The sequence below is a fragment of the Cupressus sempervirens genome, chromosome 4, assembly GCF_028749045.1.
Source record: "Cupressus sempervirens isolate cs-2001-9-10 chromosome 4, ASM2874904v1, whole genome shotgun sequence".
In the NCBI taxonomy this organism is placed as follows: Eukaryota; Viridiplantae; Streptophyta; class Pinopsida; order Cupressales; family Cupressaceae; genus Cupressus; species Cupressus sempervirens.
Window position 1 is genome coordinate 640,549,873 of NC_143121.1, and position 20,717 is coordinate 640,570,589.

The following is a 20,717-nucleotide window of genomic DNA, read 5'->3' on the forward strand; positions in this document are numbered from 1 at the left end:
TTGACCAAAGTTAACCATATATGAATTGAGTTATTTGGAAATTTTGAATATCATATTGGGTCAATCTGGAATAATTTGAGTTATTTTTGTTTATTTTGCATTGAAATGCCTGATTTAAGAGGTGGTCAATTGTATTTGAGTAGAAAGTTGACTGGTTAATTTGACTCTTAGAATGATCCAAGATTTAGATTTCAATCTTGAAAATGGATCCAAGATGTTGAAATTAGCTAGTGGTTTTAAATTTCATGCTAATTAGGAAGAGTTCCAAATGATATGGAAGCTTAGTATGTGGATGGATGATATGATAATGTGGTGACTAATCCCTTGATGGCAAGATGAAAGAGATTGAGCTGAAAATTTGATGAAAATTTGAGGAGAAGAGATTTTTCACACAATTGACCACTCAAATTGATGAGAATCATATTTGTTGATGTGACAAGATGTAGGTGTACCTTAGTTCATGCAAGGTGGAAAGATAAAATGCAAACCTAGGGTAAAAATACAAATGCGAAATCTAGGACTAGTTTCATATCTATTTTAGTATCATCATTAAGCTTTATGTTGGAGCATCAAAATATCATACAAACATCATTGGTGCCACTATGACCATGAAGGTATGATTATGATATGTATCAGATATAATGTGATAACTAATGTATGCATTGATGCGTGAGGGAAGGATGACCTTGGTTAAGTTTCCATTTGATATTACAAGATTATACCAACATCAAGGCATTTAGAGTCAAAATAACCATGAGTGTGATCTTGCCTAAATAAACAGATTGATAACAATCAAGGATGGAGCTCCAATCTCAACTAAGTGTCTAAGTGAATTAGGTCAAGGTATATGTATAATCTCAATTGTCATGGAAGTTTTTACCATAAATATCTGATGCATTAAACATGTAGGATCACTAAAACCATATCCACGAGCAGAAATACAAGAAAATATCATGCATTAGACCTCCTGTCCTCTAATCAAGTGACATCCTAGAGAGATGAAGGAATGAATATAACTGAAGATCAATAGTAATAGACAACACACAAAGAAGATTCATAATCCATCCTCTTGCAAAGGATTTATGATCAAGCATAGCTCAATAATTTTAGGTAAACATTGTATTGAAGTCTATTGAGGTGTTTGAGACACATGTGCTTGTAAGAGAACATAGGTAAATAGTGTCAAGAGATACACTTAGTTCATTTAAGAAGTGTTAAGAAACATTGACGATCTAGGGTAGTGTTGAGAAACATAATTTTTGTGGCATTGAGAAACACCTATTTTATCCAAAGATGATTATGGTATGGAATTTCCCCCTAGTAATACCTAAACACATAATAATTTTGGACCATAGTAATGTTTTGATAGTCAACTAGGTTGTAGTTAAAGCTGCAATATGATAGGTGGAGTGCGGGGTTTATAAGTGGTTCATGTTTACTAGGTTTTCACCACTTGGAATGATTGTTATTTTTGCTACCAAGTTGTCTATTTAATAGGATTTTGTTGATTTTTTTGTGAATATTTATCCCATTACAAATAACCAATTAGAGACATCTTTCATGGGATAGGTTTTGCAATTTTTAGCTAGGAAAATTTTTATGTTTTTGGGCATTCTCAGGTGCACAAAAACATTATGCATTTCCAAGTGTTAAAGGAGTTGTTCAAATAAATTTGCTTGTCCTATGAGTCACTTTTTGCTCATTCAAAATTCACAAGATCAAAACTATGGTGCATTTTTGTGCATGTGCATGATCACAAATCAAATTGAAGAGCAGATCTTTCAGGTTGTGATCTTGCACTACAATACATTTTTGGGCATTAAAGGAGTTGGTCGAATGCATTTCTTAGCATAGGAGTACCCTTTTTCTCATTCAATGTCATGATCTCATGTAGGTTGTGATCTTGCACTATGTGACATCGCATGTATGTATGTTAATGTGTATCTTCATGTTATGATGTTGTGATAAGTGCATTTCGGTGCTACGTGACATCGCAGGTCTCCTTTGAGAGGAAACATTCCATATTACAATATTGTATTGCAGTGCATTTTTGTGCTTTGTGCATCATCTCAAGTCTATTATGCAGAAGGAATTTCATGCTGTGATTGTGCACAAGTCAAAATTGTTGTGCATTTTAATGCTGTGTTATTTTTTCTGCTAATTGTGATGCAGCCTGAGAGTTCAATATTTATTGTCGAACTACTTTTTTGGGTATTTTCACGTGACATAAGTGGTTGGCCTTCCTATTTTTCCACTTGCAAAGGATATGGGCATGATTTTTTTGACTGCATGAACATTTATTGGCCCATTTTCTATCACTTCACGAGTAGATTGTTTTACTAAATCAAATCTTTTTTTATTTTTTCTTAATTTTCACTCTAAAACTTAACTCTAGTATAGTTGGAGTTTGAACTCAAATGTTGTAATATGAATTATGTTTGATCTCTTTAAAAAACATCTTTGTACATATTTTATAGGTTCTTCTATGTTGTATTTTTTTGGTAGCCTTATGCTCTGCAATTGTATTCTTTTTGCCTACCATTAATGAAATGCTTGTTTTACCTTTTCTTTTATTTAGCTATCTTGTGTATATTTCTACCTTGTGTTAGATTTTTTTTCTATGTTCTTAGTTTTTGTATCATCTTAAAATGGAATCACTTCCTTGTTAAGATTGTTTATCCCTCCAAGTAAGTGGTCTGGGGTCATGTCAAGCACCTTGAATGGGTATTTGCATGGATCTAATAGCTTTCCCCATGTTCTTTCCTCTCTCTATTTCTAGCTTATTTTTGACAAACTACTCTATAAACTAAGGACTTTGGCCTCTGGGTCAAGGTTGACCTTGACCTTGACCTAGTGTAGGGTTGATCTCATCCTTGACTCAAGGTCCCATTTTCAATTTCCTAGAGTTTTTGGATCTCGAGCTTCAAAAAGCTTCTTTTCCCACTTCTGGATTAACTGTTTCAGATTTCAGAATGGTAGATTCTTAAATTAAATTTAATCTAGGTCTATTCCTAGGGATTAAGGCTAAATGGGATTTAATGCTCCTATGTTGGCCTTCTCTAGGAGTTAGTGCCCTAGATCTCTATATAAGGTAGCCTTTTCTCTCATTTTCTCTAAGACATAAGATCAATAATTTCATGAGTGCATCCACTATCTAGAAACTATTTACATGAAGTGAATTTATATCAAGCATTCAAGTTTTCAAGCATCCAATTCATTAAGGAGATCCATTGTTAGCCATTGAAGGATTCAATCTCTATGGAGCCCTCTTGTTCAAGTTTTCATCCACATTCATCCAAGTCTTCTTCTATGCAAAGATACATTCAAGATTGGTGTTAAAGGTCTAATGAAATTGATTTGAGACATCCTACATACATTCCTACATACATTTGGAGCATCCATACTTGTGGATTCAAGGATTTGAATCCTCCACAGGGATTTCCACATAAGAAAGCTGAATAGTTCCATTTACTATGTTTATGTATTTTATAATTCAATTATATTTCAAGGCAAAATTCCAAATTGGAGTTTGAATGAGGCTTGTTAGGATTAGACCACGAACAAAAATAAAAATTACATGCAAATATAACCAATAACAGACAATAATAGATCACACAAAAAAGGACACAAGACACCAAGATTTAACATGGTTCACCCAATCCTTGGGCTATGCCTACCAAAGAACAAGTCCAATATTATTACGATCCAGGATTACAACCTAATTACAATCTATAATCCCTTATAGCTCAATACTGCCACAAGAACCAATTTTGCATCACCACACTGAAATAATCCCTAACCCTAGGCCCTTTTATAAAAGTATTTTTATGCCACATTAGGGTTACAACATGTCAATCATATGTCATCCATACATTAGCCACAATGCTAGCCATGGCCCAAAAGAATTTATGAAGTATGTATAGTACTTCCCTGATTAGTCACCACAAACTAACAATCTCCCACTTGGGGACTAACTAGACTCAAGGCACTGCCCCAAACCCTAAATAATTTATGAAGTATGTATAGTATTTCCCTAATTAGTCACCACAAACTAACAATCTCCCACTTGGGGACTGATTAGACTCCACACTAGACAACAATCTCCCACTTGGAGACTGATCTTGTAGCAATACTACTATCACATGGGGCTCCCACTAGATCAAACCACTCTAGACTTTGTTGTTCTTGTATTCATGTTCAATCTAGAAGACCAACCGAAGCTGCAGAGGAGTTTAGCTTCTCCCTTGTTACTATTGTTGTAAACATATTTGTTGGATTGTCATCTATATGTATCTTGTCTAGATTTAACTGTCCATCCTCCAAAAATGACTGAATGAAATGTTACCACAAATGTATGTGTTTGGTCTTTGAATGTAGAGCTAAATTCTTTGCAAGATGAATGGCACTCTAACTATCTATTAACAAATAATTATTCCTCTAAGGGTTTCTCAATTCTTCCAAGAAGAACTAAAGCCATATCATCTCCTTGGCTGCCTCTATAGCAGCAAAATACTCTGCCTCTATAGTGGATAAAAAATTAACCTTCTGTAACCTAGAAACCCAGCTCATGGCTGCCCCACCAATAGTAAAGACATAACCTAAAGTACTTTTCCTGGTACTAATATTCCTTTATCAAATCTGAGTCAACATAACCCTATAAATCAATAGTAGAGCCCCCAAAGTGTAAACACTTATTGGATGTTCCTCTCAAATATATGAGAATCCACTTGACTGTATTCCAATGTTCAATTCCTAGATGACTCATATACCTGCTAACGACTCCCATTGCATGTGCAATATCTGGCCTAGTACATACCATAGTATACATCAAGCTTCCTACAACTGAAGCATAACATACCTTTGACATCTTATCCTCCTATTCTTGTGTCTTTGTACACATCTCCTTAGTCAACTTCAAATGACTAGTTAAAGGTGTGCTGATAGCTTTAGCATTCTCCATAGAGAAACATTACAACACCATCTTAACATAGTTATCTTGAGATATCATCAATTTCCTATTCTTCCTATCTCTACAAATCTTCATACCAAGGATTTTTTTTGCTGCCCCCAATTCCTTCATAGTAAATGCATGTGCTAACTGGCATTTTAGCCCCTTAATCTGATCCATGTTAGACCCAACTACAAGCATATCATCAACATATAAATATAAAATAATGTAGCTATCATCATCCAACCTCTTAAAGTAGACACAATAATCTGAATGACACCTACTGTAACCATGCTCATGCATAAAACTGTCAAATTTTAGATACCATTGCCAAGGTGCTTACTTCAAGCCATATAAACTTTTCTTCAATTTGCACATTAAGTTCTCCTTACCTTTGACCTCAAATCCTTGTGGCTAAGGCATATATATCTCTTCATCAAAATCACCATGAAGGAAGGTTGTTTTAACATCAATTTTCTCTAAATGCAAATCTTCAGTAGCCACAATACTTAAAACAATATGGATAAAAGTCATTTTAACAACAGGAGAAAATATCTCATCAAAATCAATGTCCTTTTTCTATGCAAATTCTTTTACAACTAACCTAGCTTTAAATCTTTTCTTACCTCTATCCTCTTCTTTTAACCTATAAACCCACTTATTATGCAAAGCCCTTTTACCTGCAGGCAACTTGCATAAATCCCATGTCTGATTCTTTAGCAAAGAGTCCATTTCATCTTTCATTGTAGACTCCCACTAAATCTTAGTATCCACCTACACTATTTCATCATAACATTTAGGTTCACCAGTATCAATAAGTAAAATTGAATACAAAGTGGGAGAAAATCTTTCTGGAGGTCTAATTTGCCTTGTTAACCATCTAACATTCAATGATGTGTGTGGTATTTTTTTTTGTAGTTGTTGCACATCATGAGGAATGACTGGAACATCATATTTTGGAGTATCATCCAACACTACATAATCATCTTCTTTCTTCTCATATTCCTGCAATAGATCTTTGTACAACACTTTCTCATTGAATATGACATCCCTACTTCTTACAATTTTATGATTTTCAAAATCCCAAAGCTTATAACCAAATTCATTAATGCCATATCCAAAAAATACACATTTCTTTGACTTAGCTTCCAGCTTGGTTCTATTTTCAAAATCTATGTGAGCAAATGCTTCACAACCAAAGGTTTTGAGAAAAGAATAACTCACCTTCTTACCAGTCCATGCTTCCTCTAGAATACGACAACCCAAAGGAGTAGATAGACCTCTATTAATCAAATATATAGTAGTATTGATAGCCTCCACCCATATGTGTAAGGCAAGGTATACTTTGAGAAACCCCTCCTTTAGAAAAGGTGTAAAAAATTGGTGAAAGGTGTAAAACACCTGACAAAAAAATTTATTTTTTGTGGTGAAAAAAATAGTTTACAAAGAAAAAATAATAATCTCCATTGGCGAATCATTCATAGTCTCTCAAACAATGTGTAAAATCTAGGCAAATTGTGTTATTTTAAAACCACAAAAAATTTATACATTGGTGAACAAAAAATAATAATCATAGTAAAATTTTAATTTTTTGGGTGAATCATTTCATTGTATTCAAGGTTTAAAAAAACATATGCAAAGTCGATGGCATCAGAAGTTCGCAAAGGGTTTCATTAGTTTGAACTTTTATGTTATGAAGTCACGAAAAGGAGATCACATCATTAGAGGTTTTATTCAGGCAGTTAGTCTATTGGTTGCAAGACCACAAAATGTTAATTCAGGCAGTTTTCGCATGTTCACAGCGGTTAAAGGGAAAGGACTTTCGACAGTCACGAAAAGGGAGATTGCATCATCAGAGGTTTTATGCAGGCAGTTAGTTTGTTGGTTGCAAGATCGCGAAATGTTAATTCAAGTAGTTTTTGCATGTTCGCAGCGGTGAAAGGGGAAAGATATGTCATCCTGCAAAGTCACAAAAGGTTAAGATGAAGCAGTGTTTTTCACTTCACACCGGTTAGAAGGAAATGGGTTTTCACAACTGCGACAACGCAATGTGAAAAATTTAAGTTTTGAAGCTGTGACAGAAGGGGAATCTCATTAGAAGAGGATATAAGGCTTATCGCAGGGTCGCAAGGATAAAGCGAATATTTGATTTAATAGTTGTGATAGCCCAAGAAAAGAAAAAGAAGGGTTTCACAGTTTTGCAAAAAGATTTCAAGGTTAAGTTGAATTGATTGCAACAGAGCGTAGAACGAAGGGTTTCACAACTCATAAGATTGTACAATGATAATGTATTTTTAAAGCTTGAAACTTTGAAAGTACAAAAGAATAGGTTTTCAAATCTATTATCTGATTTTGGACAGCTGATGAGTTGACATTCTAAGGCAAATGAAATAAAGGCAGTAGTTACTACTGGTAGTGATCGATAATAGATATCCATGCACGTGCAAGCTTTTAAACTTTAAAGCCATTAAAATTTAACAATTTAATGCCGTGGCCCATCATGAAGTTGCAAAAAACTAGAATTCTCAGGTATCAACTAACAGAGCAAAAATATTCAAGAATTTGCAGTAAGATCAGAATGGCAAAAGTAGAATCATCAGTAAAGAAGAGCATTAGAGAGGGCAGCAAGGTTTCATTGTCTACCAAATTTTTAGAAGAATGGTTGAAGATTCTCCCTAAATCTTTTGATGCTCAAAGTGCTAATGTCCACGCGTTTAGAGACACTTACAGCTTCTATAGAGATGCTCAAGTATCGTACACCAATGGAACTGAATTATTCTGGTACTTTTACAAGAATAGGGTGCAAAAGGTTCTCGTCTCAAATCCATGGACAAGGAACGTGGGAAAGTTGATAATGCCGAAGGTATACATGGATGTTGACCTTATCAAGGAACTAGTAAATGCATATAATCCAACCACTCGGTCCTTTCATAGAAAGGATATGAGCGTTCTCTGTACGTTAAGTAAGGATGCTTTTGTTGAAGCATTTGATTTGCAGGGTCCCATGTCAGTTCCTATTAACCTGGAAAAACTAGCAGCAACATTCGAGAAATAGAGAGATTTCTATACAACACATGCAATGTTGTGACATATCCCGAGGGAAAATCAAAACAAGATGAAAGGAGAATTCCCAAAAATGGTTACTAATTTTATACCCTTGTCATATTTGTGTGCATAATTTCAAAAAATAGTTTTTATATTGAACAAACTATTGGGAGTAGATGGATCCATGGATGCCTCCCCAACATTGTATGTGATAGCTCTAGACATTCAGGACCCACATACTAATGTGGGGTATGATTTTGGAACATTCATTACTGATAGTATTCATCAGCAGATGGTGACAGCTCAGCAAGGTGATCTTGACAATTTCAAATTTCTACATTACTCGGTGCTTATGCATCTCATCCTCTTCTACAACGTGGGCCATGTGGATTCTAGTTTCATTGAAGGTTTGGACAATTTCGGAGAGGCATTGCCTATTCAAAGATGGACAAGATTATGGCAGAGGTTCTACTCTTTTTCTAATTCCCTCTCTTTTTATAATGAGTTTGTTGCAACTATTCATAGGATGTTAGGTTCAAAATTGGAAAGATTACCTAGGTTAATCAGGAAGATTGTTAGACCAACTTTGTGTTTTGATGATGAGGGACCAATTGATCATGATTGGGGTAGTGCCTTTTTGTTAGCAAACTGTACAGTGATTAGAATTTTTGGTTGTTCCCAACCCCCTCATTTCTTGCCAAGATATGTACCAGAGAGGGTGGGTGTAGTGGAAATTTTTTGGCAGTTCGTATCCATGAATAGAGAATATCTAGGGCCAACTATTAAAAAGGGGTATTTTGTGTGTAGAAATTTCAAAGTAGGGGATTTTGAAATTGGTAAAGAGGCCATTGAGGAAGTTGATGCCTTCCTAAGAGAGTTAAATTTCCCCACTGCCCCCACTAGGGTTTATGACCCATATAACATTGTTACAAGTGCTCTAAAACTAATGAGGGGTTTTAATGTCATCATTGGAAGGAAAATTTGGGAAGAGGATGTCATTAGGGATGTATTTTATGAAGATTTCTGTGCTGATAGGATGTGGAAGTGGAGAGAAATCCTCTCAGTAGAGGAAGAAATGAAGAAAGTAGATCTGAATTTCCAGGGCTTCTATTCTGATTTACCTTATTTTAAACAAATTGTTAAGTGTATTGAGGAGTTTGATAACCTTATGGCTCAAGTTCCTCAAAATGCTAGAGATAGGGTAAACCCTTCTTCTCTAGAGGTAGATGTTGTATTGGAAATTAGTGACAAAGAAGATCAGCTTGGCCCTTTAGACTGGGATAAAGGGGGCAAGAAGAAACAAATATTGATTGAGGTTTCGAAAAAGGCTAGAGAGAAAGCCTTACAAGTGCTTCCAAAAGGAACTAGGTATTTTGATGATCCCAGAAAAAAGTTCTTAATTGATCAAGCTACTGAAGAGGAGAGGAGACCCAATAGTTTAGAACTGCAGTCCATGATGCTGGATGACAAAATTATACAGGCTCAAGAATTCATGAAGGATGATGATTTTATCAAGAGTGAAGAATTAAAAAATTTTCTGTATAAACTCAAACAGAATGAACTTTCTTTGCATGTAAAACCTAGAGACACAGATGAAAAAGTGACTGAAATGGTGCAGAAGCTCCAAGCTTATTATCCTAATAGTGAAATCCTCACTGTAGAGGAGGCTAGGGAATTGGTACAAAGGAGTGGTATGATAGTTTTCCCAGGATGGGATATTAGTTCATCATTCCTGCTTGATCAAATGAGGAGATAAGAAAAATCAATCTCTTATGAGGAGATTAATCCATTTGGTGAATTGCAGGGGGCAGGATTTAATATAGATACTAAGACAATGGCTATTTGGAGTGTAGCTCTAGAATCATAGAAGCCTACCCTGATGGAAATTAAAGAGACACTGGCAGGTAATGCAATTTTTTGGAATGCACATTCAACTTCTTCAGATCAAATTTACAACCTCAAAACACTACTGCTATGCTAGGAAAGAACAAGATTGATATTCTTCAAGAACAACTGGTGCAGACATATGAAAAGTACCTTGACACCAGGAAGAAGTATGAAGAGGAAATGAGAACAACATATGTTCTGCAACATGCTTTGGAGGAATCAAAAAAGAAGAATGAAGATTTGAAAAGAGAAGAAAGGTCACTAAGAGTAAGGGAGGTACAAGACTAGAATATTCAAACTGACCAGATAGCAGAAGAACCACATCCAGTAACACATATGGATGTGGATGAGTTTGAGATTAGCAATGATGCAAAGATCAGGACAATGAAATAGTTTTTGATTCATAGAATCACTGCTTTAAAGAGAGCCTCTGTAAATGTACATAGTATGTACATTACTCTGCAGAGTAATGAATACCAATGCTCTGAGGCTTTATCACTATTATCTCCATTGTTTGCCTAGTGGGGGCCATACATTCAATTCTTTGATAGGTTAGTTCCTTTACTCACACAGAAAAAGGAACTACCTAAGGAGATCATTGTTCCTATAAGGAAAATGATACATCAAGTTAAAGAATTGAATTCATTTTTCATTGGTAAGATCGAAGCAGTAAGGGGAAAATTGAAAAGCATAGCATTGGGTACCCCAAATTTCATTCCAACAATTTTGAACAATGAAGGGTATGTCAAATCTTGGCAAGAGTGGTCTGAATCTTTTGATCTAATATTAGACCATCCAAGATTTATAGCATTTTCAAGAGGTGAATCAAGTGATCAAGTTGTATATGATATGATTGATATGACGTACAAAATTGAAGCAGATATGAACAAAATTACTGGAGAGGGTAAAGCCATCATAGATGCAAAATGGACTAAAAACATCAATGAATTAGAGGCAGTTAGAAATACAACATGGCCTGTTGTGGATACAAATATTACCATCTGGGAGGTTATAGCAGATATCAAAGCAATCCCTTCTGTAGAAGATGATTAGCACAAAAGATGGTGGCCCTGGGGAATCAATTGGAGGACAAGTGTTGTAGAAGAATATCAAAGAGAAGTTGTTCATCATAACAGATTACCTTACCTTTGTGGTACATCTACTGTGGGTAATGCTACAGTTAGAACTGGAAGATAGGCTTAATGATCACTTGCCACTTGTCACATTTTGTAATTGTTTCCCCTTTTTTTGTTAAAATATGTCACAAAAGGTTTCAACATTATAGCAGATATCAAAGCAATCCCTTTAGTAGAAGATGATTAGCACAAAAGATGGTGGCCCTGGGGAATCAATTGGAGGACAAGTGTTGCAGTAGAATATCAAAGAGAAGCTGTTCATCATAACAAATTACCTTACCTTTGCGGTACATCCACTATGGGTAATGCTACAGTTAGAACTAGAAGACAGACTTAATGATCACTTGCCACTTGTCACATTTTGTAATTGTTTCCCCTTTTTCTGTTAAAATATGTCACAAAAGGTTTCAACAAATTGTAATGATTATCTTAATTGTTGTTATCTTTTGTCTTTTGTAATGAATCATTATGTAACCTTTGTAATCTTGAAGCTTGTTGCAACTCAAGTGATATAAATATGAGTTCCCAAGGCTTAGAAATGGTCCGATCTGTTGTTATTTTTCAGATTAAGACTTAAGTATAATTTTCTTTAAGAGCAGATATTGTTCCAACTCTATATATTTCAATTTTCCATTATGTTTGGTAGTCAGTAGTTCTCTATGATGTTATGGGCTTTGCACACATCTCTATTATCTCTTTTTTTATTATCAAACAACTAAATCAAGAGAAAGATACAAAAATAACATTGTGTCAACAATATGAATAGAGTAACAAGTAACAAAAATCTTGAACTCAAATCAAGAGAAAGGTACAAAAATAACATTATGTCAACAATAGAGTAACAAAAATCTTGAACTCAATTTTTGTAAATTGTAATTGCAATATGACTGAATAATGAATATGGAAGAACTAAAGTAGACCTATAAATTCCTTAGAACTAAATGCTACATTACTAAATCACAATTCACTTCATTGACTTAGTCTCAAATGTGAAACTGAAGTCTGACTAGTAATAATAGGTTCCTCTTCATTCTGAATCAGGTATTCAAAATCCGTAAAATCTTCATCTTTATTTTGACTTTGAGACCTAAATTCATCATTTATGTTGGAGTTAGCAGTAGAAGTAGAACCACCATCTTTTAAAGTGTTGCAAAGGCCTCGTCTTTCACGTGTGGAATTCCAAATGGCCAATGACCTATCATAAGGAAAATCTCTAACATTGTATTGAGTAACAAACAACCTCAAACAAGTTTCCAAATTTTTGTCTAGTTTGTTTCTGACATTTGATTTGAAAAACCCCAATGCACTAAAAATTCTCTCATCTTCCACCGACCCTAATATCATTGTTTGACATAAATCAGCAAGTTTGAAATATTTTGATATTGAATTACGTAATACTTCACTCTAACTTATCCTTTTCCAGAGCCTTGTTATTGCACCAGGATCGAATGGATTCTCAAAGTTTTCCATCTGGTTTTTCATACACAATGCAAAAAGTTTACATTGATTTTTAAGATTATTTGAATCTAGTATTCCTTGTATTAGTTGTCCATTGCAATCTATATGCTTTGAAAACTATGTTATCAATTCATCAATTTTATTATGAAACAACTTTGCATCAATTGGATTATGTCCAAAGTGTTTCCAAAATTGAGGAAACACACAACTCATGGCTTCAAGAATTTCTTCTTGAGGGAATCTTTCACGAATCTCACTTGAAAGTTGGTAGGAAATAGACTTCACATTTTCACTAACAGATTTAACAATCTTGTCAAAATCATCCTTTCTAACTGGTAGTACTCTGCCTCTCTTCATTGTTTTAGATTGGTGCATTGATATTTGAAATCCTTTCACAAACACACATAGCTCATTTTTCCCATTGAATTGTAAAAAATTCTCAGCATGATTCAAATCTATAATTATCTCCTACCTTGAAAAAATTGGGCTATGACCTGAGAGATCTGAATACAAAGAATCCAGAGCCATGCATGTCATTTTACGTAAATCAGAATACTCATGAATATACATAGTTCTGTCTTGGGATTTCTTAACAAGTTTGTTCATTAAATCTAGCATGGGTAGAATATTGGCTAAAGTTAATAGGTTCTTTATATCACTTAACTTATTTAACAAATTAGGAGCTCTGTCCACTTTAAGGCATTTCTCATATAGAACTCCAATCAAGGATTGATATTCTGCTAGAACTCATTCTGCTAGTCCATGCAAAGATATCCATCTGGTCTCAACATCCTTGAGAATCTTATTTCTTGTTGTTACTCCCTTAGAAAAAATCTTAAATTCTGCAAAGTGTTTAGGACTTCTACAAAAGTACAAGTGGAGCTCATAGATTAGATCTTCAACTTTTGAAACTGTAGGAAAAGTACTTACAATATTATATGCTAAATTCATTTGGTGGGCCATGCAGTGTATTCCAAGCATATAATGTGCAATACTAGTTTGTAATATTGCACAAAGACCAGTCCTTTGCCCTTGCATTACTGCAACTCCATTAGTTCTGACACACACTAACTTCTTTGCAATTGTCAAATCATCCATACCAGCAATTTCATTCAAAGCTTTCTTAACTTCTAAATATAAATTTTTTGCAGTTGAATTGGCCCTCATTTTACGAACACAAAGTAGATTAGCTTGACAGACATGATCTTTTATAGTATATACATGCATACAGACCCAAGCAGTGTTATCTACCACAGTGACTTCATCTAAGGATAATGAAATGAACTTGGATTCTTTTACTCTCTCCTATACATTTTGCTTTTCCACCTCAACAAGATAGCTTGCCATTTCCCATCCAGCGTATATTGACCAATGTGACATAGGATAGTGAGGAACTCTCAAAAAAGATAATAAATTACCATATTCTGAAAATTTTCTCATAGGACACCTTCTAGATAGAATATGAAAAATAACACTCATCTGAACGGTCTTTGCCAAGTTTGCATCATTGGCTACATGTTGAAGCCCATCCTTGATTGGATTGCCACTATTACCACTACCAATTATAGCTATTTTCTTGAAATTCTCTTCATATTCTATGGCATACTTAACATGAAGGCATTCTTCCTTTGATTTCCATCTCATTGCCGCTACTTCCTTTCCATCTATGATTTGTTTTTCATAAACCTTACCAATATGTTTTTTTATAGTGTTGAGCTTTAACTACAACTTTTTCTCTCTTTTAGTTTTCCAGGTACAAATCGTACACTTGCATTCTGTTGGTGGTTCATCATTGTTTGTGACTAGTTCAATAAACTAGTACTTTGCTACCCAATCAACTTGGAAAGTCCTTTTCATTTCCCACTCCTGCCCCATTTTTACATTCCTTTTTCTTTTCTTCCTACCAACATCAATATTATCTTCTGTTACAACATCTTCTATTGTTCGAACATTGTTATCCTCGTTTGATGCATTTTGATTTAATTGAATAACAACCTGCTCTTCTAGTGGTGGTGAGGTATTGTGATTTCCTTCTGCACTTGTACTTGCCAAAGTTGGTGGACCAAAAACATTGTCAATTCCAAAGAAAGCCTTTATGGTAGTATCTCTAAGTTTTCGGCATTTTGATGTAAGATTAATCCCTTCACTGCCATTGGGGGTATTACCCTTGTCACTTCCTTGAGACTGAGCAATATTAGTTACAGACTCACCCTCCCCTGACATCTCAATCCACTAATAATCCATTTAAACTTTACTTCCCTGAGAATAATCAGTATTACTTTCAGTATCCGTTTAAAACCACAAAATATTTATACATGGGCGAACAAAAAATAATAATCATAGTAAAATTTTAATTTTTTGGGTGAATCATTTCATTGTATTCAAGGTTAAAAAAACATACCATGGAAGGACTAGGGAATTGGTACAAAGGAGTGGTATGATAGTTTTATCAGTTTGAAGTTGGCAACTTGGCAGTTGCGAAACCATGAGAAAGGCTTTAACAGGTCTATCGCAATGTCGCTGTCAAAATGAAAGTTAATATTTTGTGTGTTGCAAAATCGTGAGGAGGGCAGAGATCACATCAATACCGGTTGAAAAGATAAAGGAGATTGTGTTGCAAAATTGCGAGGAGGGTAGAGATTGCATCATCGCCAGTTTAAATGATGCTGAACTTTTATGTCGCGAAATCATGAAAAAGGGAGATCACACCATCAGATGTTCGCGCTTTGTAGTGGTTAAAGGGAAAAGACTTCCAAAAGCCGCGAGACTGCGATGACAATGATTTTGCATGTTCGCAGCGATTAAAGGGAAAAGACTTCTAGTAGCCGCGAGACCGCGATGGAAAAGATTTTGCATGTTCACAGCGGTTAAAGGGAAAGCCTTCCAGCAGCCGTGAGATCGCAATGGCAAGGATTTTGCATTTTGTAGCGGTTTAAAGGAAAGACTTCCAGTAGCTGCAAGACCGCGATGGCAAGGATTTCACATGTTCGTAGCAGTTAAAGAGAAAAGACTTCCAGCAGCCGCGAGACCGTGATGGCAAGGATTTTGCATGTTCACAATGGTTAAAGAGAAAAGACTTCGAGGGAATCTTTCATGAATCTCACTTGAAAGTTGGTAGGAAATAGACTTCACATTTTCACGAATCCATGCATGCAAGCTTTAAAAACCATTAACGTCGCCAGTAACTTTCAGTATTGCGTCCACTTTTTGAAAAATTTCTAATGAAAATGAGATAAGAAAGGAAATTGTAGATAAGCTTCTGATTAAATTAAACTACATAAGCTCAAGGAGAGTATTTTATAGCACAGCTGCACATACCAGTGTACCACCACTTGTGGAAGCTATCTCTGGAGTCTAAGTCGTGCCCGTGATGTGTCTTGCGCTGCCAAAAATTTGATGGAGTGCCAGCGATATTTAGTGAATGTCTCATTGCTTGGGCGAATTTGGATTTATACATATTACAAATCAATACAATTACCAATTTACCATGCCAAACAAGCCAACTCCTCCACGACAAAATGAAAGAGTGTTGGCAAAACAAGCCGACTCCTCGACTTCCCATAACATGAAATGAGCCAACTCCTCCATGGTAAAATGAAATTGGGATGGAAAATTCTCCCATACTGCATGAAATGGAAACTTGAAACCTAACAAACATTCCACGATAAGCGTTACCTGGTCGGTTGTGTGAACGGCGATACCGCCAAGAAAAAACTCAAACGTAACATTTGTCTTGGCAATTACAATGCTAGGCAACCAGGTAAACCCAAAAAATCTTGGTGACCAGGAAACCATGGAAGGGCTCAGAAATTGCCAAAAATAACATTGGCAAAATGTCAAATTTGCCAAAATACAAAAATTGGCCACTATATTATACCCTAGTGTAAGGGCAACCCAACATGCAACCTCATGCTCCTTGCACACTCCATTATAGTCTTGTTCATGTGTTCAACCACTCCAATTCCTGTGGAGTCCTTGGAATAGTTTTCTATCTACAAATTCCATTAGTGGAGCAATAATCTTCAAATTCATGACTGCAATACTCACCACTATTATCTGATTTGAGACATTTTAATTTCTTACCAATCTCATTTTCAACCAAGCATTTCCATTTCTTAAAATTTTAAAATACATCAAATTTATGCCTAAGGAAATAAAGCCATACTTTTATGGTTGTTTCATCAATAAATGTAACATAATAATGAAAGCCACCAAGGGAAGATACCTGAGCGAGTCCCCATACATTTGTATGCACAACCTCTTATTTCTCTCTTTTATTTTCCTTCCTAGTCTTTTTTTTTCAAAGAGTGATAAACACTTTGACCTAGAGCTACGAACTAGTGAGGCTACAAACAAGGGACCTCATCCCCATTAGATTTGAACCTTGATAGCAAGGATAACATCTCAACAACTTAACCATCACAACATGCCAGTATTGACATTTTCCTTCCCAGTCTTCACAAAACTCACTCTCTTTTGTTTTCCATACACAAAACTATCATAGAAATCCATATTAACATATTTCAAACCTGGTAAAAATTTCTTTGAATGAAGTACTTTCATACCTTTCTCACTCATGTGCCCATGTCTATTGTGCCACAGCGCTGTATTAGAATTTATAGTAGCTATTTGTTCTCCCTTCTCAACTGCAACAACTGTTCCTGAACATTCATCCTTCTCTAAAACAATTAAAGTAGAAGGAATAATATGACCTATACAAAGATATAAGGTGCCTACTTTCACACCTTTTTCTACTAAAAGGGAACCTTTTGAAACCTTCCAATTTTTATCATTAAAAATAACTACACAACCCTCATCATTGAGTTGCCCTGCTGAAATTAAATTCCTACTCAACCTTGGAAGTAGCCAATGATTCCCATTCTGCAACTTAATCTAAACTTTTCCCTTTCCAACAATCTGACAGGGTTCATTATCCCCCAAACAAACAATCCCAAAATCCCCTTGGACATAATCAATGAAATAACCTCTATGAGGTATAGCATGAAATGGAGCACCAAAATCTAAAACCCATAAATCATCAACACTTTCTAAAGACAAAAGAAAAGCATCCTCTTCAGATTTGTTAGTTACCATGTTTACCTCCTTGTCTCCATCTGGTTTATCTCTTTCATTTTTCTTTCAAGTCCAACAATCTTTCTTTTTATGCCCTAGTTTCCCATAGTACCAATAGTCATTCGATCCTCTTGATTGAGACCTCCTCCCTTTTGACTTTCCTCTTGATTTCTCATGATTTCTAGAATTATTTCCTCTTTCAGACATTATGTCTCTACTTTGTGCATTCAAAGCACTTCTTGATGTAGATCCACCTAAGGTTTTCCTATGAGTTTCCTCACTCACAATAACATTGATTACATCATCATATTTTAGGGTACTAGATCTAGGAATAGAATTACTCATAACCATTACCAAGCCATTCTTGCTTTCAAGCAAAGAACACAAAATCAAGAGATCCCTAATTCCTTCATCAAAATTGATACCCACTAAAGATAAATGACTAGTAATAGTATTAAACTCATTTAAATTATCTACAATAGATCCACCTTCTACCATTTTCATATTTGATAAATGCTTCATGAGAAATACCTTGTTTGAAGTGGAGGGCTTTCATACAATTTTGCTAGGGTTTACATCAACTCTTCCATCATCTTTTCTTTTGTAATATTAAATGTCACCAATGGTGCTAGGCATAATTGAATGCTTCCAAGTGCCTTTCTATCCAAAAGATCCTAGTCATCATTTGACATAGATCCCTGATTCTTGGTTTTGCCTTTCCAATGGCTTCCATAAATCCTTCTGATAAATATAGTCTTCCATTTGCATCTTCCATAACTAAAAGTTTTTCCCATTAAACCTCTCAACCCTCAGCTTACCCTTGTTTTCCATCACTCCCTCTTGACCATGAGACTGCCACTCAACTGTGAGACTTTCCTGCAGAGGATAACTCAAAAAAAAACCTCGCTCGGATACCACTTGTTAGGATTAAACCATGGATAGAAATAAAAATTACATGCAAATATAACTAATAATAGAAAATAATAGATCACACAGAAAAGAACACAAGACACCAAGATTTAATGTGGTTCACCCAATCCTTGGGCTACGTCCACCAAACAACAAGTCTGATATTATTATGATCTAGTGATTACAACCTGATTACAATTTGTAATCCCTTATAGCTCAATATTATCGCAAGAACTAATTTCACATCACCACACTAAAAAAATCCCTAACCCTAAGCCCTTTTATACAAGTATTTTTATGCCACTTTAGGGTACAACATGTCAGCCAAATGTTGGCCATACATTGGCCACAATGTTAGCCACGACCCAAAAGAATTTATGAAGTATGTATAGTACTTCCTGATCAATCACCACAAACTAACAATCTCACACTTGGGGACTAATCAGACTCGGGGCATTGCCCTAAACCAAAAGGAATTTATGGAGTATGTATAGTACTTCTTTGATTAGTTAGCATAAACTAACAAGTCAAACCCCCCATCCAACAAAAAACCATTTTTCTTGTAAATATAGTTGTGGAACAATAGATTGGAAAGCATATATGGATACCCTTTTCATCAAACTTGTAGGATCCATGAACAAATTTTTTGTCAAAGTAGTGTAGGTCAAGGTCAACTTTTTAGGGTACAATTGTGCCCCGAGGTAATGTTGTGCCCTACCAATAGGATCAAGGTCAACCTCCCTTCAAAAAGACAAAACATTTTAGGGTTTTCTCTGTCTCGACATTTCTAGTTTAGAATAGATTACAGATTTTTTAGAAACAACATACAGACATCAGAAAATAGCATTTTCTAGATTCAAGATTATTATTTGTCTTTTATCTATTTCAAGATTTAGGCACATACTCCCCCCATAATAGAAAGATCATATAACCCCCTTTTCTCCCTATTTTCCATCACTTGATCCATTTCTACATTGAACACTTTCTTGTGCTTAATCAATTTGGATCATTCCTTTTGGAAATCAAGGTTTTGAATAGGGTTTCCATTTTCTTTTTATTCATTTTGGTGAACCCAACATGCTCATGTCCTTTTATTTTGTAGAATTAGATGCCCTATTGTGTTTTATGGTGTTAGATTTCCTTTCATATTATCTTGTGTGTTCACCTTCACTATTCATTTTGGTGAACTTGACACACTTACCCTCTTTTCTTTTGTGGAATTAGATGCCCTATTGTGCTTTGTGGTGTTATATTTACTTTAATTTCATTAGGTCTTTTCTTTCATTAATATTAGATTTAGTTTATGCTCTTGCATTTTAAATTCAAAAGTACAAAACAAATTGAAAAATCTCTTTCAAAATAATTTATTTATTTATTTTAATTTTTTTTTATAGTTTAGTTTGTTCACCTTGCATTGGTTTATGAGCTTTATTACTTCTTTTCCTACTTCTAATCTTAAGGGTCTTCTTCTCCTTTCCTTAGGATTCTGGATGTAACTTTGATTCTTCTTGATTATAATCCTCTTATGGAGAAAATTTTTTCTCACTCATCTCATGATGAGGATGATTCTTTAAGAGTTCCTCCTAAACAAGTCCAAAAACTTTCAAACAAACTTGATAATTGATTGGCTTCTTCAAAAAAAACCATAATCAAGATTCTATTCAAGCTATAGATTCTCTTAAGAAAGTTCTTTGTGATAGTGACCAAGGTGTTAATCTTTTGTGTGATATTACTCACCTTGGGCATTCCAACATTAAACCTTTAGCTCAAGAAGGTCAATATTTAGGGTTGACTCCTCCTATCACTAGTGTAGAACCTCTTTCTGTTCATTTCCATAGTGTTCCCACTTATACTCCTTCTTTAGTGACTATGACAGTTCCCTCTATTCCTATGAGTGTTCCTCCTATGTCCCTTCCTAATTCACAACCTTCTTATCATAATGTTCCTTTTACGTATTCTATTCCTATGCCAACTATAGTTCCTAGTGTTCCTCCAGTTGTGTCTTCTATTCCTACAGCTTCTTGCACTTTACCTAGTGTATATAATGTTGCTATTTCTCCTATTTCTTCTCATGATTCTACAATTATTAGTTTAGCTCAAACTATATCATCTTTACTACAACAACTTGCATCCTTGACTCAAAACAAGTTTAGTATCCCTACTTGTGACATGGGAAGTCCTTTGTCTCAGGATATTATTCATACTCATGTTCCTCAACAAGCCCATATGCCTCATCTTGAGAATTATAATGGTCAAGGAGA